This window comes from Panthera pardus, unplaced genomic scaffold, assembly GCF_024362965.1.
Source record: "Panthera pardus isolate Hobbes unplaced genomic scaffold, ASM2436296v1 HiC_scaffold_1, whole genome shotgun sequence".
Taxonomy (NCBI): domain Eukaryota; kingdom Metazoa; phylum Chordata; class Mammalia; order Carnivora; family Felidae; genus Panthera; species Panthera pardus.
Window position 1 is genome coordinate 63,098,521 of NW_026526654.1, and position 26,912 is coordinate 63,125,432.

General features: G+C 39.4%; 1 long non-coding RNA gene across 1 annotated transcript; it reads left to right on the top strand.

The window, feature by feature from the left end:
• The first annotated feature begins 2,885 nt into the window (after window positions 1–2,885).
• LOC109265833 (uncharacterized) lies at window positions 2,886–26,256 on the top strand. Its single transcript, XR_002079363.2, has 3 exons — window positions 2,886–2,958; window positions 24,642–24,761; window positions 26,039–26,256. It is a non-coding gene; the product is annotated as an uncharacterized LOC109265833 (long non-coding RNA).
• The last annotated feature ends 656 nt before the right edge of the window (window positions 26,257–26,912 follow it).

Below are 26,912 nucleotides of genomic sequence, written 5' to 3' on the forward strand. Positions count from 1 at the left end.
CACAGAAACTGTGTGAGATGATAAAATCTTATTTTTGTTTTAAACCATTAAATTTCAGGGTGATTTGTTATGCAATATATAACTTATGTATTGAAGATGATGCAAATTGAAAATTTACCGTGAGATACTTAATCTAACTCACTTGTGAAAAACAACAAGCCAAATACTTACTGTTAATTGGGGGAAAATTTTGGTGAGCAGAAGTGAAGAAAAATAATTCAAAAAAGTAAACATCAAACAGGAAACTGACTACAAGTAGGCCATACATTTTGGCAGAAACTGGTTAGCTGTTCAACAAACCCATTTATTCCCCTGGATATACCGCTAGGCTATAATTGCCAGCCTTCCTTGCAGTTAGATATGGTAATAATATTGGGTGGGGGGGGGGGGAGGAGAAAGAAACATAAGATGGAAAGATTATTCTGGCTCATCTGGGTGGGCCTAATGTAATCATAACAATCTTTATGAGAGGGGGACGGACAGGAGGCTAAAAGTCAGAAAGAGACTAGGAGATGCCAATAGGAGGCTTGAACTCCATGAGCCAAGGAGTGCAGACAACCTTTATAAGCTTGAAAAGGCAATGGAACAGATTCTCCCCAGAGCCTCCAGAGGGAAGATAATTATGCCCACCCATTTGGGACCTTCAGAGCTGCAGAATAATAAATTTGTGGGCTTTTTAAGCCATTTGTTGGCAGTAACTTGTTACAGCAGCAATAGAAAATGAATACAAGAATTTGTGTTCCATTTCTTCCTAAAAGTAAGAAATTCTTCATGGTAAAAATGGAGGGTGAATTGGATCCTCTCAAAAAAGCACATTGGCAACTTTGCACAATATACAAACAAGTGCACGGTATATGTGGTCCACAAGGGCATGTTTCTGTTGTTTCTTCCTGCTCTGAAGACAACAGAGGGAAAAACCAGAATGGCTATGTGAAGCCTGGAGCCCTTGCCCCTTTGCTACTCAATGAATATCAAGCAAAGTGAAGAGCCTGCCTCCCCTCTACACGATGAGAATCACTGGAGCAAAACCCCAAGCTTCTCCCACAGGAGAGGGTAGAGCTCTCCCTCTTCTCCATATTTTGCACTGGCTTCCAGAAACCTGCTCAATCCACTAATTGGAGAATCTGAGTTGCTTTGTTAAAGTGGAATTGACCTAGATAAGTCTTATAAGTTTCATTTAAGTCTAAGTGAAGTCTCTTGAGCATATGTAGGTTTTATTCCAATACCTTTTAGAGTCCAGGGATAAGAAGTAAAGGTCTAGACTAGCTTAGTAAAAGCCCAAGACTTTCAAAGTCTTTTCAAATGCTGTCTTTAAAGATCTACATTTCTCCCTTGCATCAATCCTTTTAAAGGGGGCTTAATAACAGGGTCTTATTTCTTTGCTATATTCATCATGAAATATCTCCATTCCTAACCACGTTCTCCAATTGTAAAGCAGTAGGGGTGTGATCAACATAATGAACTCAATTTCCTCTAGCAGCTCTTTGCACTGCCAGAAGGAAGAAGGAGGCTATTTTCTTGCAGCAGAAATTAGACCCTTTTCATCTCAGTGCTGCACAAGATAGCTCTCCACTGATTTCCTCACAACGGTGGTATGAATAGCTCAAGAGCCTTAACATGAGGTACAAAGTTATGGCGATAGCACTGTGGTTATGAGCTCAACCTTTGGAGTCAGACAGACCTGGGTTCAAATCCTGACTCTGGCTCTTCTTAGCTGTATGTTATGGGATGAGTTGCTTGACCCTTCTAAGCTTTAGTTTCCTTATTTGGGGTTACGTTAAAAGTACCTGGGCCACTATGAAAATTAAATGGTTAATGAATGAAATGCACTTAGCATAGAGCTTTATCACAATACTTAATATTCAATTAATGTTGGAATATATTCTAGGTATTAGTTACACAAATTTTAGAGGTTTTTTTTGGGGGGGGGGATGATTAATATTCTCTGTGTGCTAAAGTTCTAAAACTTCTTCCTCCCTTCCTGCCTTGATGTCTGAACTTTCATTCCATTAGGAGGCAGTTGTAGTGCAAAGGAGTTCACTTCTAATGGATGTTCTCTGATAACTTGAGTCTCTCTGGAATTGAACATTGGCTAGAAAGGGTAATGAGGGCTTAGTTGATTGTTCAACCCTTGCCTTAGAATCATGCACTATTTCTGTGGAAATCCCCTTTATGCCTATGAAACCTCCATATATCAAAGTTATTTCCATCTGCATTCTTTCCTGTTTTTCCTCTTATTCTTCTGACCGCTTACAGGGCAAGAAACTTCATTATCACTTTTTCTCAACTTGACTCAGGAGGCTTTTGTCTTTGCCAGGCTTGGTGCCTGGACCATCTACAGGCTTTTGAAAGTGAAAGACACATCTATAGTGGAGCCATTGGTTCCTCCCCCGCTACTCCACCCCGGCTCATGCCTGTCTAGGATTTGGCTCTTAGCACTCCACTAGGCTCACGGTTTTTGTCTTATTTTTTAAACAGGCAACTTTCTGTCATGGAGCCACATACACCTTTATCACCACCTGTCAATAGATATTTCATGTCCATTAGTTCTTTAGGTCAGCCTTGCACCATTTAATAAGGCATCTAAAAGTATCTTTTGCAGTAGAAGCTTGTGTGGAAGAAATCATTTTGGGGATTCCAACATACACTGAATTAAATCTATCATTCCCTCTCACCCTTGTACTTTTGTGTTTCTAGGACCAATGACTGAACCAGTAAATTGACATGTGGGCAGCACCCTTGATTCCCTTCTTTCACTATACTTACCCAATCTCCAAATTCTGTTGACTTGTCCTCCACAATTCTTGACTTTATCTTCTCTCTTTACCTACAGGCATTGTCCTAGTCTAGGCCACCTCATCTGTTGCCTGATCACTTTGATACTTCTGGACTGGCCTCTGCCTCCAGTTCTTCCCCTGTACATTGCGGACAAGGTCATCTTTTGGAAGTACACATCAGGTAGTCAATGACCCCTTGTTACCCTCAGGATGTACTCCATGCTTTTCCATGGGACCTACACTGGAATCCAGAGGTGGCTCCATCATTATTGCTTTGTTATCTTGACTAAGTTGCTGTACCTTTGAGGGCCTCAGTGATCACATCTGTAAAATAGGGATAATGATGGTACCACATGAGATTGTTGGGAAGATTAAGTGTGAGGATACATGGAGAGCACTTTGGATGGAGTCTGGCATATAACAAGGTCTCAGAACTATTAACTATTGTGGCTGCTGCGTAATGAATTCTGATACCAACAGCCAGCTGTAGACCCAGTGGGGGGGGTCTGGGAGAGGCTTGAGTCATCTGGAAGTCCCACTGTCTTCTCTTCAAGATTGGCAATAAAAATGGAACTGAAGATTATTAACGAACTTTATCATTTTTGATCCCCAAATTAGAGAAAATGCTACAGAATTGAAGCCAGTGCCTGGTGTGTGTGTGAGAAGGAAAGGAAGAGGTAAAGATGAGATTTGATGTATCATTTCAGCTTGAGATATGAGGGAGTAGAGGTTTATTCCATAACTAAAACCAAGAGTAAACGATGAATTGAATGGGTTCTAGAGCAATCCAAACCACTCTAGCTCTCTCTAAGCTCAGCATGACAGAGGGGCACCAAGCCTATAAAATTAACAGTGTTTATGGGCTACGTAGATGCTAATATTTTACACATTTATAGGTATTATCTTATTGCATCAAACTTCATTATTTGGACTCTGCACCTGTAAGTAAAGATGCTATGACTTTTTTCAAAAGTCAGTATATAAATATAAGGAAAATAGTTATGTTTCAAAGGATAGCTTTATAAACTTCTTTTTAATGCTTTCCATCCCAAACTGTTTGAGGCCTAAATAAACTGCTTTGGATTCCTAAGGGGTGTCCATTGTTCTAATGACCTTGAGATTTCTAGAAAACAAAACCAAAGTAAGAATAGAGTCTATCAAGCCAGACTTACTCCACCGGGTTTTGTATATAAATTAATTAGATAAGACAGTTCCTACATCCCTCCCTTATCTTTTTGTATGGATAGGACCATTCCTTGAAAACTATGGGCCCCATATAGGCCCACAAAGGCATATGTAGCAAAGGTTAGCTCTGTACCCTTCGATGATATCAACATTGATTACTGATCACTCAGTTTCAGGTAGGATGGAGGAATACCTATTTCATTTCAAGAGTTCTTGGATTTACCTTCCAGGAGGCTCTTGTCTTTGGTATTGTTCTAAATAAGTGGTTCTCAGTCAAGAGAGATTTTGCCCCCCTGGGGTATTTTGGCATGCCTGGAGACATTTTTAGTTTCCACATTTGGAGGGGTGGATGGTACTGATATTAGTGGGTGAAGGCCCAAAATGTAAGGGGCTTAAACCTCTTACACTGCACAGGGCACCTCTCACTACAGAGAATTATCTAGTGAAATGTCAACGGGCTTAGGGTTGAGAAACCCTAGAGTAGATGCTCTTGGTCTGACAGGGATAGCCTGGGCAAACATCCTCCTGATGTTCATTCCGAATATCCACCTAGAATGTTTCTAGACAGGATTCAAAGCATGGAGGCCTCCAATGGGTTCCAGGAGCTATGGACACAAACTGCTCAGCCCCTCCCCTCAAGCCTCCCTCACTCCTTCACTGAAGCTCCAAATGAACTCATCAGGTCCCTTTCCACAATTTGAAATAAAATTTAAATTGTAACTACACTTGGAAAGGAAAACAAATTGACCTCGGGTTTCAAAGAATAAGTGAGGTAGTTACAATTTTCTTGACAAGCAATTTTGATGAGGTACAGAGAACACAAAGCCTCTGGTAGGGTTACCAGATTTAGCAAATAAAAATACAAAATAATTTTAAGTGTAAGTGTGTCCTAAATATTGTCTGAGGCATACTGGTACTGAAAAGTTATTTGCTATTTGTCTGACCCTCAAATTTAAGTGGGTATCCTGTATTTTATTTGTCAACGTTTCCTCTGGGTGATTGAAGAGCGCAAGATAGTTCTTGAAGGAGAGAAAAGAGGCAGAAGGGTTTGGGATCTCTAAGATATATTATATCCAAAATGAACTTATTTGGTCTCTCTCTTCCTGAGTATTAAGTAAAATGAGGATAATAACAATAGTACCTATATTATAGGAAGGTTTTGGGGGTTAGTTAATCAATATATGTAAAGTACTCACAACAATACCTGGCATCTAAAAACTCAGTCCATGTTAATTAATATTATTATTATTATTGTCATTATTAATTATTATCATTAGGACGATTAGTATTATTCCAAGGCAACTGGGTGCATCTTGGTCTTTTTTTTTCTCTCTCTCTCTCTCCTTTGGACTTTAACTTCACTCCCATGATTTGGAAGGGTAGAAAAAGCGAAACTGTGTACCCTTTTTCCAAGGGAGTTATGCACGTGACTGTTATTCGGTAGCAGTATTGGGCAGCAGATAGTTTTCCAAACTGGGGTGCCCATCTTGCCTCAAATACCTGCATTGCCAAGAGAAGCATCTGCTTTTCAGAATAGCCCATGCCTGATTTCTGCCAGGAGCCACCGTTACAATGCACTTGCATTCCTTCATGACAGGTCCCGAAGACGGATTGCAGTTGCTATGGAGAAAGAACCTACATCAGTACAAGATAATTTGTTGTGCTAATTCTACGGGGGAGAAGAATGAGTAGTGCTCTGGGAAGGGCAATTTTCCTGTGTGTATCGTTTTTTTCTCATATATATGCATGAAATACACACACACAGACCCAAATACAGCAAATAGCTTCTTCTATATAGGCTTTTAAAAAAATCCATGTTACATAGATGTCTGAAGCATTCTATTCTTTTCAAAAACCTCTGATAACTTCTTCTTGCCTATAGAATGATAGAATCGTATGGCATTAAGCACCATTTGAAGAGAGAGCCAGGGCAAGAGGAACCTAAAGGAAACTGAGAAGGAAGGGGAAGAGGAGGAGGAGGGTTTTCAGAGGAGTTAGTTTTATTGGATCTAAAAACAAAATTTACCCCACAGTGAAACATACTTTAATATCTATGCTGTTGTTTTCTTTTTTCTTTTTCACTCATCACAGAATGAGTAATGCATCGCAAGCACTTACTTTGGGGAAACAGAGACCATAGTGTAGATCTCACGAAATCACTTTTTAAAATCTCTGTATTATGCTCTTGGAATATGTAGAGCCAGCCTTGCATAAAATATCACAGTTTTGTCTATTACCTTCAATTCTGCAATAGCCCAAAGGTATGGATTAGATATATCACCACTTACTGTTGTGGAAATACATCTGTTACCATATTACCTCATGGTAGTATCTAAAAAATTCTCTCCTCTGTAGGAATCTCTGACAAGCTGTTATTCATTTCCTTGAAGTTAAAAGAATCTGTGGGAGGAAGAGGAGGAAGGAACATTGTCACTGAGAAGGAAGAAAAGAGGAGGAGGGAGGAGGAGGAGGAGGAAGAGGAGGAGAAGGAGGAGGGAGCTTTACCAATGAAATTGAGGGAGAAGACAGTTTCACAATAAAAGGTGTGGTAAAGAGTGCAGAATTCTGGGAGTTAGACTTTTAATGGGAGGGACTTGAAGAGTGAATAGAAGAAGTCATCTTGATGAAGATGATTATGTAAAGTGTTATTTTGACACACATTTCGATGCTCCAAGCACAGAATAATGGTGGTGAAAACATAAAAGAAGAAAATCCAGAAGACACAGCCGTGCTCGGAATCTCTTACTGAAACAAAACCAAAACAAAGACTTCAATAGGTACGGTGAATTGCAGACTGAACACAGTTAAGGAGAGCACTGGAACATAGGAAGATAATGAAAATCAAGAAGGGTGGATGGCTTCCAGAAGGAAGAAAATGGATTCTTTCTATCAGGCTCCATAAAGGGAAGCAGCCCAGCCAACATTTTTATGTTAGCCCACTGAGTCCTGTGTCAGACTTATAACCTAAAGAAATGTAACATAATGAATTTGTGTTGTTTTAAGTCACTAAATTTGTGGCAATTTATTACAGCCACAAAAGAAAACTAATGCATGCATATAACTGATAGAAGATTGACACTCATAACATACGAACTCCCTCAAATTAATAAGAAAATATTTTAAAAACTCAGTACAAAATTAGAAAAGGATATAAACAGGACATTAACAAAAAATAATACATATGGTCAATAGACATACAAAAAATGCTCAACTTTACCATTAATACTGAAATAAAAATTAAAACAATAGAGCAGTGTCATATCATACCATTAACAAAATATCTGAAAAGAACAAATATGTGGAGAATTGGAGAAACTATGACTCTATTACAGTGTTCATTAAGATAACAAACTGATACAACCCCCTTTCAGAGCAATTTGGTAACCTCTAATAAAGCTGAAAATATACATGGCTATGATTCAGCTAGTTTCCTTTTGGATATATTCCCCCAGAGGAACTTACACATGGACTCACGAAGAATGTTCAAGGATGTACAAGAATGTTCATTGGAAACAACTTAAGTATTCATTAACAGGAATGTGTCTACCTGAATTATGGTATTCTGCTCAAAATTACAGTGGCTTTTCATATAAGAGATAAAGTCAAAGTTCTTAGCATGATTTATGAAGCTGTATGTAATCCAGCCTTCATTATAACCTGGTAATTTTTCCTTTGATTTTCTTCATTCCAGCCACACTGGCCTCCTTGCTGATCCTTAAACATAGATGTATTTCTGCCTCAGGGCCTTTGCACTGGATGTTCCCTCTGCCTGATGCACTTTTCTTCCACATTCTTACCTTCTTCGGTATTTATCCAATGTCACCATTCAACGAAGCCTGACCCGACTACCCTATCTAAAATTGCAAACTCCCCCACCACTGACACTATGAACCCCCTTACCTGTTTCCAGTTTTCTTTTCTATAGTATTTATCACATTCTAATGTTTTATAATTTATTTTATTGCTTACTGTTTATTATCTGTTTCCTTCAAGAACAATAAAGTCCAGACGAGCAGGGTTTTGGTTTTGCTCTGCTAATGTAGTCTAAGATCCTAGACTTGTGCATGGCACATACCAGGGATGCCATAAATATATTTTAAATAAGAATAAATGGAGACAGAGAAGCTTAAGAATTTATGACAAGTTAAAATTTTATGAAAAGTTAAAAATTTATGAAAAGTTAAAAAAATCTATAAAAATATTATAAAGTGTATATGAATACATATCTGCAATAATAGTGTAGTAACTTTCATCAGATTGATAAACATCAAAATCAGGATAGGTATTATCTTGGAGGAGAAGGGAAAATTAAATTATGGAGGTAAACACAGAAACTTCAACCAATATCTCTATTTCTTTTTTTAATGTTTATTTTTGAGAGCGAGAGCGAGAGAGGGAGAGTGTGTGTGTGAGCAGATGGTGGAGGGGCAGAGAGACAGGGAGACAGAGGATCTAAAGCAGGCTCTGACAGCAGAGAGCCCCGACGTAGGGCCTTGAACTCACAAACTCATGACCTGAGCCAAAATCAAGAGTCAAATGCTTAACCGACTCAGCCCCCCAGGCGAGCCAGCCATATCTATATTTCTTAAAAAATAAGATTTGAAGCAAATGTAAATGTTAAGATTATTAATTTGTATAATATGTGTGTAGGGTGCTATGACTCTGTATCATCACCTGTATGTAATAATTCTGTCACAGCGAAAAGTGACAACATGGCACCATAGGAAAGGTCAAAGTAGGGACACCTAGCGCTGACGCACTTGTAAAGAAACTTCACGTGAAAACGAGGCGAGAAAGTGAGAGATAAAGAGGCTTGAGGGAGGGTCCTTTTTAAGATGAGAGAGTTGAATGTGTCTGCATACTAAAGAAGAGGAAGAAATACAGACGGAGGGAGGGAGAGGGAAAAAGGAAGAGGGGAGAGAGGAGAGCTTGTAGGTAGAAGAAGGGTGATGAAGATCAACTAGCTTCTGAGAAGGATGGGAGTTATAGCTTGCTTCTCAGGCCATAAAAGTAATGTGAAGCCACACTGTGAGACTCACTCACTCACTCACTATTTATTATGGCCCCACCATTGGGAGAATTCCAGCTTCCTTGTACAGGATTCCCAGCAGAAGGGGTATCCTCCAGGGAGAACTAAAACCCATTCAAAGTCCAGGGGATGGAGAATGTGACGTGGTTTTGGAAGAGTCTGAGGTGTTTACAGCACTATGAAGGCTCCAAAGGGCTAGGCAAAAACAAACAAACAAATAAAATAAAATAAAATAAAATAAAATAAAATAAAATAAATGGTGGAAGGGAAGGTAGCAAGGAGAACACAGAACCTTGGAGAGACATTGTTCTGTGTCCCACGAAGACAGAAACAGAATCCAATCCTGCCTAGTTGTTGGAAGAGAGGATTTGCCCACTGATGCAGTGAACTGGGTTGGTAGGAACAGAGGCGAGAGAGGGAGGCGTGATCCTGTCTCCTTGGTCCCCAGCTGAGCTCTACAGCTTTCAAGCCTCCTCCCAAATGTAGTTTTAGCCCTGGGACCCTGGACGAGTCTCTTCCATCAAATCACAACCAATGTCTGTGTATTTGGGGGCAAGAGTGATAAACTTACTGACACTCTCCAGCTGTAGTGAAAAACCTGACTTGTAAGTATATTTTTTATTGTGGTAGAAAACACATGTCAAAAATGTTACCATCTTAACCATTTTTTAAGTTTACTTATTTATTTTTGAGATTGAGAGAGAGAGGGAGAGAGAGGGAAAGGGGCAGAGAGAGAGGGAGACAGAGAATCCCAAGCAGGCTCCTTACTGCCAGTGCAGAGCCCAATGTGGGACACAAAATCATGAACCATGTGATCATGACCTGAGCCAAAATCAAGAGCTGGTGGCTTAACGGACTAAGCCTCCCATACACCCCCCATCTTAACAATTTTGAAGTGTACACTTAGTAGTGTTCAAGATATTTACATTGTTGTGAAACAGATATCTAAGAATTGTTTAATCTAGCAAACAGAAACTCTATCCTCACTGAACAATTCCCCATCATTCTACTCTGTATATCTATGAGTTTGACTACTTTACATACCTCATATAAATGGAATCATACATTATTCATCTTTTTGTGATTGGCTTATTTCACCTAGAATAATTCCTCATTTCTTGTAGCATGTGATAGGATTTCCTCCCTTTTTAAAGCTGCATAGTATTTCATTGTGTGTGTATATCACATTTTGTTCATTCATTTATCCATTGATGGTCATTTTGGTTGCTTTCACCTCTTGGCTATCATGAATAGTGCTTCTGTGAAGGTAGGTATGCAAATATCTCATTGACATGCTGCTTTCAATTCATTGATACATACTCATAAGTGGAATTGCTGGATCAGATGGTATTTCTATTTTTAATTTTTTGAGGAAACTTCATGCTGTTTTCCATGATGGCTGCTCTATTTTATAATTCCATCCACAGTGTACAAGGGTTTCGAGTTTCCCACATTCTTAACAACACTTACTATTATTTTTATTTTTATTTATTTTATTTATTTATTTTTTAGATAGTAACTATCCTAAAGGGTATGAGGCGATCTCGCATTGTTTTGATTTTCCTTTCTCTGATGATTAGGGGGAAGTTGAGCCTCTTTTCATATGTTTGTTGGCTATTTGTTTATCTTATTTGGAGAAATGCTTATTCAAGTCCTTTGCCAATTTTTAAATTGGATTATTTGTACTTTGTTCGTTGAGTTGTATGAGTCTGGATATTAACTTATCGGATATATGATTTGCAAATATTTTCTCCCTTCTATAGGTTGGTTTTTCAATCTGTTGATGATGTCCTTTGATGAACAAAAAAAATTTTTTTTTGTTTGCTTTTAGTTTTTATTTGAATTCCAGTTAGTTAACATATACTGTAGTATTAGTTTCAGGTGTAGAATATAGTGAACCAACACTTCCATACATCACCCTCTGCTTATCACAACAAATGCACTCCTTAATCCCCATCACCTATTTCACCCTTCCACCAACCTCCCCTCTGGTAACCATGAGTTTGTTCTGTATTGTTAAGAGTCTGCTTTTTGGTTTGCTTCTCTCTCTTTTCACCCCTTCTTTGCTCGTTTGTTTTGTTTCTTAAATTCCACATATGAGTGAAATCTTATGGAATTTGTCTTTCTCTGACTTATTTCACTTAGCATTATACTTTCTAGTTCCATCCATGTTGCTGCAAATGGCAAGTTGTGTTCGTTTTTATGGCTGGGTAAGATTCCATTGTGCACACACACACACACACACACACAATAGTCCCATTTGTCTGTTTTTACTTTTGTTGCCTATATTTTTTATGTCAGATTCAAGAAATCATTGCCAAATCCAATGTTATGAAGATTTCCCCCTACATTTTCTACTAGGGGTTCTATAGTTTGAATTGTACGTTTAGATCTTAATCCATTTTGAGTTAATTTTTATATACGGCAGAAGGTAGAGTCAAAACTCATTCTTTGCTTGTAGATATCTAGTTTCCCCAACACCATTTGTTCAAGATATTGTTCTTTCTCCCTTTGAATGATCCTGGCAATTGTCAAAGATCGTTTGACTATATATATGAATTTATTTCTGGGCTCTCTTTGTTTTTTTTAATTTATTTATTTGCTTTTTTTAAATTTTTTTTTAACGTTTATTTATTTTTGAGACAGAGAGAGACAGAGCATGAACGGGGGAGGGTCAGAGAGAAGGAGACACAGAATCTGAAACAGGCTCCAGGCTCTGAGCTGTCAGTACAGAGCCCGATGCGGGGCTTGAACTCACGGATCGTGAGATCATGACCTGAGCCGAAGTCGGCCGCTTAACCGACTGAGCCACCCAGGCACCCCTATTTATTTGCTTTTTTAAAATTCCAGTATAATTTATGTACATCGTTGTATTAGTCACAGGTGTGCAATATAGTGACTCAACAATTCTATATATTACTCAGTGCTCATCATGATATGTGTACTCTTAATTACCTTCAATTATTTTACTCATTCCCTCACCATCTTCCTTTTGGTAACCATCAGTTTGTTCTCTATATTTAAGAATCTGTTTTTTTTTTTATTTATCTCCTTTTTCTTTGAACATTTGTTTTGTTTCTTAAATTCCACATAAGGGTGAAATCATATGGTATTTGTCCTTCTCTGACTGACTTATTTCACTTATTTCATTATACCCTCTAGATCCATCCATGTTGTTGCAAATGGCAAAATTTCATTCTTTTTTTATGGATGAGTAATATTCTGTGATACCACACATACCACATCTTATATATACACCACAGTAATATTCTGTGGTATGTATGCATGTACATGTGTGTGTGTGTGTGTGTGTGTGTGTAATATCTTCTTTATCCATTCATCTATCAACAGACACTTGGGTTGCTTCCATATTTTGACTATCGTAAATAATGCTGAAATAAACACAGGGGTGCATATTTCTTTTTGAATCAGTGTTTTTATATTCTTGGTAAATACCCAGTGATGGAATTACTGGATAACCTGGTATTTCTATTTTTAATTTTTTGAGGAAACTCCATACTGTTTTCCAGAGTGGCTGCACCAGTTTGCATTCCCACCAACAATGTATAAGCGTTCTTTTTTCTCTACATCCTTGCCAACACTTGTTGTTTCTTATGTTTTTGATTTTAATCTGGGCTCTCTATTCTATCCCATTAGTCCATTTGTTTTTCTTTACACCAGCACCATACTACTGTCTTGATTATTATAGCCTTCTAATAATTTTTAAGATCAAGAAGTATAAGTCCTCCAGCTTTGTTCACCTTTCTCAGAATTGTGGCTATTCAAGATTGCTTGAGATTCCATATGAATTTTAGGATGAAATTTTCTATTTCTACAAAATATGCCATGGGATTTCGATAGGAATGCACTGAATCTGTAGGTCACTTTGAGTAGCATTGACATCTTAACAATATTAAATATTCCAGTTCATGAATGTGGGGTGTTTTCCCATTTATTTGTATTTTCCTTAATTTTTTTTCAGCAATGTTTTGTGGTTTTCAGTATATAAATCTTTCAACTCCTTGGTTAGGTTTATTCCTAATATTTTTTTCTTTTTGATATTAATGTAAATAGAATTATCACAATTTCCTTTTCTGATTGTTCATCATTAGTGTATAAAAGTGCAATTGACTTTTGTGTGTTCATTTTGTATCCTGCAACTTTGCTGAATTTGTTCTAATAGATTTTGTGTGGAATCTTTAGGGTTTTCTATATATGAATCATGTCATCTGTAAACAGAGATAATTTTACCTCTTTTTTTCCAATATGTTTATTTTGTTTTTTTTTTTTTTTTCTTATCTAATTGCTCTGGGTAGGACTTCCAGTATGATGTTAAACAGAAATGGTGAGAATAAGCACGTTTGTTTCATTCTTGATCTTAAAGGAAAAACTTTCAATCTTTCACCATTGGGTATGATGTTATTTGTAAGTTTTTCATATATAGACTTTATTATTATGTTGAGGTAGTTTCCTTCTTTCCTAGTTTCTTGAGTGTTTTTTAAATCATAGATCTTGTCAAATACTTTTTCCGCATCAGTTGAGATGGCCATTGGTTTTTATCCTTCATTCTGTTAATGTGACACTTTGTATTGATTTATTTTCATATGCCAAACAATACTTGCATTCAAAGAATAAATCCCAATTGGTTATAGAGTATAATCCTTATAATGTGCTGTTGAATTCTGTTTACTTGTATAGTTGACCCTTGAACAACATGGGTTTGAACTGCAAGGATCCACTTATAGGTGGATTGTTTTCAATAAATACAGTACACTACTGTAAATGTATTTTCTCTTCCTTATTATTTTTTAATAACATTTTATTTTCTCTTGCCTACCTTATAAAAATACAGATAAAATACATATAACATACAAAATATGTGTTAATTGGTTATATTATCTGTAGAGTTTCCAGTCAACAGTAACTATTAGTAGTTTAGTTTGGGGGGAATCAAAAGTCATACATGGATTTTGCACTATGTGGGGGCATCAGTGCCCCTACTTCCCACATTTTTCGATGGTCAACTGTATTTTGTTGAGAATTGTTACATAAATACTCATCAGGGATATCAATTTGTAGTATCTTTGCCTGGCTTTGGTATCAAGATAATGCTGGCTTCATAGAATGAGCTTGGAAATATTCTTTCCTTTTCAATTTTTTGGAAGAGTTTGAGGAGATTTGTTAATTCTATTTTTTTTTAATTTGAGGAGATTTGTTGTTAATTCTATTTTTTAAAGTTTATTTATTTATTTATTTTTTTGAGAGAGACAGAGACAGCATGAGTGAGGGAGAGGCAGAAAGAGAGAGAGAGAGAGAGGGAGAGAGAATCCCAAGCAGGTTCTGTGCTGACAGCACAGAGCCCGATGAGGGGCTCAAATTCATGAAACCATGAGATCATGACCTGAGCCAAAACCAAAAGTTGGACACTTAACCAACTGAGCCACCCAGACTCCCCTATTGTTAATTCTTCTTTAAGTGTTTGGTAGAATGCTCTAGTGCAGCCATTTGGTCCTGGGAATTTCTTTGTTAGGTTTTAGATTACTGATTCAATTTTCTTAACTAGTTATCAGTGTGTTCAGGTTTTCTTTCTTTAAGATCCTTTCTTTCTTCATGATTCAGTCTTGGCAGGTTGTGTGCTCTAGAAATTTATACATTTCTTCTAGGTTATCTAATTTGTTGGCATCCAGTTGTTCATATTCATAATTCTTTTCATTTCTGTGGGATCAGTTTTAATGTCCTCCATTTAATTTGTGATGTCAGTGATTTGAGGCTTCTCTCTCTCTCTCTTTTTTTTAGTTAATCTAGCTAAGGGCTTGTCAATTTTGTTGTTTCCAAAAAACCAAGTCTTAGGTTTTGTTTTATTTCTGTTTTTATATTGTTTTATTGGATTTTTAAAAATTTTCTACTTCATTATCTCTGCTTTAATCTTTATTATTTTCTTTCTTCTGTTACCCTTAGGTTTGTTGTGTTCCTCTTGTTCTAATTTGTTGAGGTGAAAAGTTAGTTTATTACTTTAAGATCTTAGATCTTACTTTATTTTTAATGTATGTGTTTATTGCTATGAAACCCCTGTTGGCACTGCTTTTGCTGCATCCTACAACTTTCATTTTTATTTGTCTAAAGATATTTTCTAATTTCCTTTGTGACTTACTCTTTGACCCACTGTTTAAAAGGGTGTTGTTTAATTCTACATGTTTGTGGATTTTCCAATTTTCCTTCTGCTACTTTCATTTTATTGTGATCTGAAGAAGCATTTTGTATAATTTCAGTCTTTAAAAACATTATTGAAAGTAATTCTGTGGCCGGAATTATTTTAAAACAAGGACCACTAAATTGCTTTTCGGTATTGCAAGTGAAAATTCAACTTATAGCTGAGTGGTAATTCATAGAAACAGTCACTTTTAATTCATCTCTAAATGGCGAATCTGGGAAGTATTACATAACCGTGAATCACAAACACAAATCCCAAGTGAAGTCATCTATTTTACAACTTTTTACTCAATGAAAATCACGTATGAGACCTATACTCATAACCTCATAAGGTCGTATATTGGTCAAATTGGCCTTCGTGGTCATTTAATGTGGCCCCTTATGTTGCAGATGAAGAAACAGGAAGTCCTGCCTATTCCAAAGGAGTGAGTCCCAAATGAGCATGAATTGACCATAGGTGATAGTTTGTGTTACAACACACTGCTGATGGCTTTGAGGTTATCCGCTGATATCCTCGTCCGTTTAGTTGGCACAGCAAACTAAATCTTTCTGAAGGTATTGTTGGATGTTTACAACATTTACGTAATGGAGAATTCACAACTAAAAAACACATTGAATTTTTTTTCAGGTTTACAGAAAAATAGATCATAAAATACAGAGTTTCCAGATATGCCCTCATCCCCCCAGAACCTCCCCTACTATCAAGAATCCCCGACAAGAGTGGTCTATTTGTTACAGTTAACGAACCTATACTGACACATCATCAGCACCAAAAGCCCATGGCTTACATTAGGATTCACTCTTGGTGTTATTCATTCTAGGCTTTTGGATTTTTTTTACTTGTGGTAAAAACATACAACCTTTACCATCTTAACCCTTTTTAAGTGTACTGTTGCTCGTGTTAAGTATATTCACATTGTTGTAAAAGAGGACTCTAGAATATTTTCATCTTGCAGAATAGAAACTCTATGCCCATTAAATGGCAATTCTCTTTTGTCCTCTCCCTGCAGCCCCTCATAACCACTGTTCTACTTTCTGTTCCTATGAATTTGCCTACTTTAGGTAACTCACATAAGTGGAATCATCCAGTATTTGTCTTTTTGTGATGTGCTTATTTCATTTGACATAATTTCCTCGAAGTTCATCCATGTCCTAGCATGTATCAGGACTTTCTTCCTTTTTAAGGCTGAGTAATATCCCACTATACGTGGATCCCACATTTTGTTTATCCAATCATCCTCCGTCAATATTTGAGTTGCTTCTACCTCTTGGCTCTTGTGAATAGTGCCGCTATGAACGTGGGTATGCGAATATCTCTTTGAGACACTGCTTTCAATTCTTTTGGGTATGCACCCAGAAGTTGGATGCCGGATCACACGATTGTTCTATTTTTAATTTTTTTTTTATAAGTACTTCCAACTGTTTTCCATAGTGGTTGCACCATTTTATAATGCCACCATTTTGTAAGTGTACAAGGTTTCTGAATTCTCCCTATCGTCACCAACATTTGTTGTTTTCTGTTATTATTGTTATTAATTATTATCACGATTTTATAGTAGCCATCCTAATGGATGTAAGCTGTAGAACTCAAAACCTTTGATTTTTCTCTACCACAAGCTTCTTTCTTGTGGTTGAACTTCTATGAATTTTGGCTGTCAATTATGTGAGGGTTGACTGTGAACTTCCTCCTTAGTATCAGGACAAAAATGCTGCAGAGAAAATATTGGGAAAAACTGACATGCCCCTAAGCAAGACAAAGAGGTTTGCAAGGTATTGCGTGTCAGTGAATTATTCCTCAAAAGCCACAGCGAAACTGGGCATGTATGAAAATGAGTATCCAATGCAAAATATAAAATTTAAGGAAAACTCTTGGTGTTTCAGCTCAGGTCATTATTAGTACGTGGAATAAACTATGTTGTAGAGAACACTTTCATAGTGAAAGTTTCTAAGCCACATGTACTTCAAACAATACACATAAATAAAATAAAGAGAATAGGTCTTTGATCCACAGATTTGTAACTACATTATATGCAATTTAGCACGGAGGGACTTGCAAATGGTACAAAATAAAAACAAGGAAAATGACTTTAGATAGGAAAATGATGGTAACTAAGATTTATTGAGCCCTTACTGGATCTCAGTCACATAGTGTTCGTAGGTATTTAGTTATCACAAAATCCCCCTGAAATAGGTTCACTATGTTCCTATTTTACAAATGAGTCTCAGAGAAGTGAAGGATTAGGCAGGTCTGAAGAGGTGATCACACACAGTCCAGTCCCTGAGCCCTGACTGGTAACCACTGTGTGATCCTGCCTCCCTGTGAGGAGATACTGAACAAGTGTGTTCCTCCATCAGGGGCAGAGACTAAAAGGTAACTCGAAAATAATTGTCTTCATGTACGTAAAGGGTTAGGATTTTCTTTTCTTAAAAGGAAGAGACAGATGATTTTGAGGTGGGAGGAAGACACATAGAGATTCATGTTAAAAGTCTTTCTGAAGAAGAGCTTTGCACGTGAGTAGTCCGAGACTTGGGATTTCCTTTAATATTTTTGCCACTACGTCCCACCACAGAGATTCCAGGTATTTTCTTAATTCCCCGTACTGAAACTGGGCCCTGCACACTGATTTATAATTTTTTTTTAACGTTTATTTATTATTGAGAGAGAGAGAGAGAGAGAGAGACGGAGCATGAGCATGGGAAGAGCAGAGAGAGGAGGAGATACAGAATCCCGAGCAGGCTCCAGGCTCTGAGCTGTTAGCACAGAGACCGACGCGGGGCTCGAACTCACAAACCACGAGTTCATGACCCGAGCCGAAGTCAGATGCTTAACTGACTGAGCCACCCAGGCACCCCTGCAAACTGATATATAAACAGACACACACATCTTAGAGGTAATACTGTGTGTAATGGGGAAAGTCTGGAATGCTTTCCAGTCTCCTTCCTTCCTGAGCAGAACTTAGTGGTTTAAAATTATTACTGATTTTGCAGGACAGTGGAGTGTTAAGCATCATGGTCCTGAAGCCAGACTGCCTGGGTGGAGTTCAGATCTTCTGCTGCTTGACGGTACAACCTTGGGCAAGCTCTGTACCCACATACGCCTCAGAGTCCTTATCTATAAAATGGGGGTAATTAATAACAGTGTGCATCATAGGGTAGTTGGAGGACTAAATGAGTCAATGTAAGTAAAACCCGTAGCACAGTGCCCGGAATATAGTTCGTGCTGTTTCAATTTACCTGATGACTCAGAAGGCAGAAGTGAGAGCTATGGAGAAGTATTTCCGAGCATTGAAACCTAATGGAGTTTGGCTAGTGAGGAACAGAGGCAGATGGAGAGGGAGAGAGAATCTTCAGCAGGTTTCACGCTCAGTGTGGAGCCCGACACAGGGCTCAATCCCGTGACTTTGGGATCATGACCTGAGCTGAAATCACGAGTCAGATGCTCAACCGACTGAGCCACTCAGGCGCCCCGAGATGTGGGACTTTTGAACTGATGAGTTCAGGTGGGATTTTGATGCTATACTAGATTGAAACCATATCCAAACCCAAAGTTCATCTGCCTGATGCACAGAAAGTCAGTCACTGAGACATCGAGCATGCAGCAAGGAAAGGGATTATTCGGGAGGCGGCCAAAGGAGGAGACAGGAGGGCTAGCCTCAAATTGCCTCTCTGAACGAGGAGAGTAAGGGAGATGTGAAGGCAGATGGAAAAAAAGTCTGAGTAAAAAGTTGTGGCCGCACTTGTTCGTCCTGTTAACCCTTCGGTTACTGGTTTCAAAACTTTTGGAGAGACTGGGTTGGAATGAATGTATTTGGCATGTGGGTGAACCCTGGGGGGGTCCACAGGGTAGACGGAGGTGGGCAGAATTTTGGTAGTCCATGATCTCTGCCCCTGGTCTTAGTTCTGTGGTTGTTGCACAGCAGAAGGGATTTTGCATATGTAATTAAGGTTCCTAATCAGCTGACCTTAAAGTAGGGCAATTATCCTGAATTGTACAGGTGAAACTAATGTAATCCCATGAATCCTTGAGATCAGAAGAGGAAGGCAGAGGGATTTGAAGTATGAGAATAACTCAACTCACCGTTATGGGCTTGAAGACAGAGGGGGCCACATGAGGACCATGAGAAGGAAATCAATTCTGCCAACAACTGAAATGATCCTGGAAGCAGGTTTTCTCCTAGAGCCTCCAGGTAGAAGCCCAGGCCAACGGACACCCTGACTTTGACCTCGTGAGACCCTGAGCAGAGTCTTAGCTGAGCCTGCTGAACTTCTGACCTACAAAACTGTCAGGGGACAAATTAGTGTTGTTTTAAGCTACTAGATTTGTGTTAATGTATTATGGCAGTAATAGAAAACCAAGACACCAGATATTAATCATTTCTGTTAAAAGCAGTAGACATTTTCTTCAGACGAAGTATTTGGATCACTGCAGAGCTCCTCCAGTCAAATGTAAGGCATGACTTCATGGCACATTCCTCTGAGGTAGCCCCCAAAAGCACTTGCACGGATTCAGATGTAAATGACCCAGCAGTGAACCTTGCTGTCCAACATGACATTTACTACAACGCAGTTGTGTGCTGTTTTATGTCTCCAGCACTCCCACTAGACTCAGGGCAGAAATCAGTTCTTCTTCAAAACACAGTGTTGGTGGAAGGTAGTCACTTGATGAGTATTTTTTTTTTTTTTTGAATGAAGTCTCAACGTGTTTGACAACTAATGTCCCTGGAGAACAATATTGAATACGGGTAGAAGCAGAGCAGAAAGCCAGAGGCATATCAGGGGACAAGATAGGGGGAAGAAACGATTTGCAAGGAGAAAGGAATGTAGAGTTTAATACTTGGATAATTGCTGTTGGTTTAGAAAATTTTCCTTGATAGATTTTTCCTACCCGCACGGCTAGCAGTAGAAGTTTCGGGAAGTAGCCCGACCATTGCATAAGTGGCTTGTGAAATAGCACTTAGTAGCTTACATTCCCAACAAGTTGAATAAATATGTTTGTGTGTAGTTAACCCCCCAAGGACGCCTCTCCTGGCTCCCCCACGCTGGACTCAGAATTGGTGTTTAGTAATTGCGTGGCGACGGGCTCCTCTGGGAATATGGAATGCCCCACTGCTGATGCTCTCTAGGAGGAGGGGAGCTGGAAAACAGACTGGGTGCAGCCTAGAAGAGCGGGCTCCCAGGACTGGGTGCACCCCTGAAGGAGCAGAGTCCCAGGACTTTGGTGCCAATGCTAAGAGCCTTGAGAGGGCTTGTGAAACTCTGGCAGGAGAGCACCCGCAGCTGGTTACACCCCAATGGCAAGCCAGAGTCTGGGGATTTGCAGATGTCTTCCAGCAGAGCAAGCCTCGAGGTGTATAAAGCAACTGGGAAAAACCATTAAAAAAAAAAACCCAAAAAACAAGTACTAATTTTTTATGAAAACTGACTCTGTCTTGAAAACCAATTAAATACATGCCAGCCCATTCTCTATTCCCAGCGCTGTAGTTGCTATTTTGGTCACAGTAATTGAGAGTAAAAATAATCTCTGCCATGCCTGAAAAACAGCCACCAGCTACTCTATTTTAAATGATGTAGAAAAACACGAGGTGAATGTGAAAACTGACAAACAGCCTTCTAGGGATGGAGACTGGCTACATCCAGTTTCACCGGTGGCTCCGTGCAGTTTGCAATTTGTTAGTAAATTAGATCAACCCCATGTTTTCAGCTGCCCCTAGTATGAGGGCAGAGAACAGTACCCTATTACTAGGAATGCAGTTTATGATTTTGGTTCAGGTTGTAAATGTGGGTCAGCCATTTTGCTGTTCTGGGTCGGAGTTTCTTGCCCTAAAAAAAGCTGAAAAGCCAAAGGGGAGATGACATGTAGAGGAACTTGAGAGTGGTTGCTTTTTAAACTAGCTTCTGGACTTTTCTTCTACGGTCACGTGATGATTTTGTCTCGTTTCCATGAACTCTGTATTTTATTGCTGAACTTGGCAAGAAATATGTCCTTGTACAGCGACAGAGCCGGATTTTTGTGGAGCTTGAACCTTAAACAGTGGTGGAAGTCCTCTTTAAGAAAAGGAATACACAAATATCTACTTTGGCAAATTTTACAAAAAGATACACACTGTCCCCGACAGAGGCCAAGAGGGGCCCTGTGCAGGAGAGTGGCCCTGAATTGTAAGCCTCATTACTTCTTCATAAGTCTGCTTCTGCATTTAGAGAAGATGAGATTCATGTTGCTTCTCTGGGAAGAAAGGAAAGTGGCAGGAACCACAGGAAGTATTAGTCAAAAAGGACCTTAAAATTAATCCTGATGTTTTACAGATAAATAGGTGAGGAAACAAGTCTCAGAGAGGATAAGTAACACCCAATGTTACACATATAATTAGCATCTGAATCCGCGTCTGTTAACTTCATGTTTCAGGCTGGTGTTTTCTGTACGATTTCTCAGGATACTTTGTAAAAGCAGAGATAACGGTAGGAGTAAATATGATGCGGTCTATTTTACCATACAGAGGTATACAGAAAGCCACCGAGAGGCATGTCAACCCAGTACGGTCTTTGGGAGAGGGAGAATGGGATTTTTACATCATTCCAACACTCCCTCTATTTTGTTTTCAAAGGCTTATAAGGTGTGACTGCATCCCCCCCCCCCCCCTTTTTTTTTTGTAGAGAGCGAGAGAGTGTGAGCAGGGTAGATGGGCAGAGAGGAATAGAAAGGCAGGGGAGAGAGAGAGAGAGTCTCAAGCAGGATCCGTGCCCAGGGCGGAGCCCCACGTGGGGCTGGATCCCATGACCCTGGGATCATGACCTGAGCTGAAATCTAGAGTCAGATGCTCAACTGACTGAGCCACCTAGATGCCCCGCATGTTTGTTTGTTTGTTTTTCTTAATTCAAGTACAAAAGGACATTCATTAGCCAATAAATATGGCACTCTTGTCCCCTTCAAAGTAGGTTCTTATTCCACATAGTTGCTACCGTAGCCATTTTTAGAAACACTCTTTTGGGCTAACATTTTGTCAGTTTGAGTCAGGGTGTTTTTCTGTCTTTCTTCCTCCTTCCCTTTTCCCCCTACCCCCTCCCCCTACCCCCTCCCTTCTTCCCATTCTTCCTTCCATCTGTGTTTTTAAACTAAACAACAAGAACAAAAATCTAGTTTGTCCATCAGGTTTGGTGCTGAATGATTTTTGGATATATCTCCAAATCAAGGCCATGGTTAAAGAGTTAAGATTTGGTATCATGAAAATATTTAAAATAATTTGATACAGAATTTGAAGAAGACTATATTTTGACCTAAATCCTATGGGAGGAGGTTAAACAATTAGCCATAATTTAAAGCCAAGGTAGGGAGAACTGATATCTTCTTACACTAAAAGGTGCCAGGCAAGGGAGAAGGAGGGAAATGTTCCATGTGCCGGGCTTTGTGTGAGACAGTTTCATGTACATTGTTGCATTTACTTCTCTGACCTTACACGCTGGGACAACACGCCCATATTACAATCAGGGAAAGAGGCCCACAGAAGTTAAACTCTGAATGTTAGAGCTAAGATTCGCACGAGGGCTGCTGGCCCCAGAATCGCTACTCTTTCCCCGGGTTCTGCTCTTTTCTGCATGTAGCCATTCCCACCAATGTCTGTACTGAATTGGTGGAGGGTCTGTCCTTGTGCCCCCAGCCTAGGTTACAGTTGGGGGTTCAGGGAGATGAGGTCATGAAATCAAGGCCAGGGAAGTGCAATCGAGGCCACCCAGCTGCCCCCACGGATCGCTGTGAGCCAGCTTCCACTCAGGAACAGCTCTGGAGAAAGAGGTGAGGTCCTTGCTGGTGTTTTTCCCCCCACCACAGAAGAGTTGGAAGCCTGTTTGTTTCTCTTATCTGTTTCTTCCTCTCTTCCCAACACCCTCTCAAGTTTGGTTCTTTCCTCAATTGTGCACTTCCCTCCCACCCCCACCAATCTCCTCCTCCAGAATAATATGTGTGAAAACCCATATGCACTGATTTTCCCTTCATTTCAAACATTGGCTCTACCCCCATTTCTGTCCTCTGTACTCCTATCATCCTTGACTTCATCAGAATAAGCAACATAAGCAATTACCTGCAGCAAATATATTCAGAGCCTTCTCTCAACTGCCAAGTCCTTCCTCACCCTGCACTGAAGTGTTGTCATAATAAAATTGAGAGAGAGAGAGAGAGATTTGGACATTGGCATATTAATATTCCCGGAGATTAGACCCCAGATATTTAGGTCAATTTTTATGTTAAGGACTGGTCATTGTGCTTTCTGTACATATTTTGTAGATTTGCACTCATATTACTTATCTTGGATTTGCCATGTACCTAGACAAAGGTTTTTGGAAGAACAGGATCTCTTCAACTACTGCCCAGGGTCAGCAAGTCGGGAGCTCATGGGCTTTATATTTGGGTAGAATTGGGTTTGAAGAAGCAAGGCCCATCACTGACTGGCTCTGAGACATAGAGCAAACCCCTTAACCTCTCTGAGTCTCCGTTTCCTTCTCTGAAAGGTGGAACCATAATAGCTACCTTCCAGGACTGTGTTAAGAGCACAGGTTCTAGAGTCAGATCCAAGTTTGACTCTTGCTCTGCCATTTACTAACTCTGTGGTCCTGGGCAAGTGGACTTCTCCAAACTTACTTCCTGGGTGCTAAAATGGGAGACGACAATACTGGCATAATATTTTAGGATAGTATAGGATTAATTATAGGATTATTAGGAGGATTCAAGCAAGTAACACATGTGAAACTCTTAGTCCGGGATATGGCACAAAGCAAGCACTTAATGAATGGTAGCTATTCTTAGGATTAATGAAATGGTACCTGTGAAGTTCCTAGCACAATGGCTCGCCCCCATTTGAGTTTCAATAAATGTTCATTCCCTTTCTTTCCTCCCAGGCAAAGGCAGTAAAGTAAATTGGATACTTAATGATTATCTCCCCCTCCAGCCTAATGTGCATAAGATTAACACTCCCCTGTCCCGCCTCCCCCCCCCCCCCCCCCCGCCCACTTTGCATCTGGTGACACTTCTTACAAGGACATGTGTGCTTTGTAAGGAGCCCTACCCTTAAGAAGAATAAAGAACTGCTTACGCCCTGTCATTCCAGGGGTGCTGAAAGCTTTATTTGCTTCAAATACCTGTCCACCAGCAGCCTTCGTAGAGATGGAAAATGATCTCCTCACTGGCTTGCCTTTGGGTTACAACATTAGCGTCAGCAGGTTTTGGTTAAGGTGCAGTTATCTTTATTGAATATGTCCCTTTTCATTCACACATGAACATGGGTCAGTCAGGTAAACACCTTGCCGGACTAGAATACGGGAATAGTACATTTTAAGAAGGGAGAACAGTAAAATCTTATGCTGTCCAAAAGGACGATGATGAGCTTACTCAGCTGGGAGGTGACCAGGTGGGTCCAGGATATACTTTCACTCTGTTTTCTCCATTTTCCCAGGGACCTCTTCTGTGTGAAGGAGCAGAGCGGGAGCAGACCCAGCCAGCCTCTCCGTGGGGCCTCTGAGAACTCTGTGGGCAGTGGATTCCAGCAATGTGGACACCGCTCACTGAGCCTCAGGTGGGCGCAGGTGGTATGGCTCTGTCATGTCATCTAATCAGAAGCAAAGTGACGGGTGCAAAGCTCAGGTGGAGCTCCGTGTGAAGTGGGTCCCAGAAAGAATAAAGAGCATGACAGGAACAGAAGGGGGAAGCTAAGGAGGGTCAGAGATTGAAATAACTAACGACCCACAGAGGTTAGCATCCATATGGGGGAGTTGAAAAACAAAGAAAGCAATGTAACTCATAAGTGGAAGGAGAATTGGAATGTCTGTGGACAGACTGATCGCAAATAAACAAGGAATGGAAATAGGAATAGATTGTCTTTTAACTTGAACACAAGGTTTGAGGAACGGCAAACTATGCAGATAGAACCCTTATATTTATACGGTGCTATCTAAATACTGTAGTGGCAAAACCAGACCAGTGTTAATAAGTGAGGCCCATGTATTAGAGTACTTCTTCCTGAAGGCTTTTTACCCACCAGAACTTAATTACTGTTATTTCAGTATTTCTAAAGTTGTTGTGTAAACAGGGATATTGCAAATGATTTATAATTCCCAGGTCACAAATAGGGTAATGAGGGCACAGCTAGATTATGACTTGTGTAATAGATGTACACATTCTTGGTACCCCTGTAGGTCTGAAATCCAGTTTACTGTTCAGATGTGCAAATATAACATGCAGATCATTACCATTAACATTCCACAGAAGGGACCTGGTGAGGCAGCAAAAAGGTTGTTTTTTCAACCATAATTAGAGTGGCTGGGAAGGGATACTGTGATATATGAAAAATACATAAAGAGTAACTGACATCTATAAAATGGAGAAGTCGGAGGTCTTTTAGGAATTACACGGAACAGAAATTGATCCTTTCCTGCCAAAAGCTAGGAGAGCCTTTAAAACTCTTTCTCCTACTGCAGTGAGATATTTTAGAGCTGCCATTCTGTGGATTCACAGGACAGTTGTGTTTACAGCATTTGTACAGATGATAATAACCAGTGACACTTATGGAGTAATTACTGTGTGCCATGCTGAGTGTCCTATGTAGCCTATCTCATCATATGATTGGAATCTATAAAGTAGCAAATAAAAATAGACGTGGTTAGAGCCAAGGAAGCATCAGATAAAAATAGACATGGTTAGAACCAAGGAAATGAAGATGTTGTACTATATATATATATATATATATATATATATATATATCTCAACCTTCGAGTAATTGCAGAAAGGCTAGAAATTCTCTGAAATTTTAGGTAAATTCTGATACCATCTAATGATGTGTGATGTGGTTTGTAGGTACGGATGGAGCGCAACAAGGATCAGCAGATGACCCCAAAAATAGGGCAACGAAAAAAACCGGAACCAGAGCAGAGAACTAGCTCTTGGCCACATGGCTTATTAGAGAGATATTGCTAGTTAAGAGGAGAGTTGCATCATAATTGACTGAATGTTCTGGATGTGGGTTGTTAATGTGATTTCCTACTTAAGCTCCTCTGATAATAAACTGTACTGAATTCACGATATGATTCTATGTTCTTTTATGGTTTTTGTGAAGTCTCACCTTGAAAGAACTTTGGAGTATTCCTAGCTAAGGCATGCAGCTGTTAAGGGCCCAGATTTTGGCTCTGTATGTTGTAGGTCATGTTCATTGAGTTGGAGGAATGTTTGCAATGTACTGTGAGTGACATGGCAGTATATAAAACAACCATGTGTGATACGATTCCGTTTGTAAAACAAACAAAAAGACAAAACAGAACCTTAAACAGTGGTGCTTATTAGCATTAAAAAGTGGGAAATAACTGAAAGCCTAACTGTGAAGCAGTAGTTAAATAAATTCAGACATGTGCATGCATAGCCACTAAAATGTGATGTAGAAAAAATATTTCTTGATGCTTACAGCATTCATAATTTGTTGTTAAAAAATAAAACATAGTCCAAAAGAGTGTGATCCCTTTTTTGTTTATAAAAGGAAATTTATGCATAGACAAAACATTTATAAATACAGATACTAATACGTTAACATCTTTGCTCTGGGTGGTGTGGTTATAGTTGAGTTTTTTTTAAATATTTATTTTGGGGAGAGCGCAAGTGAGGGAGGGGCAGAGAGAGGGGGACAGAGGATCTGAAGCAGACTCTGTGCTGACAGTAGAGAGCCCAATGTGGGGCTTGA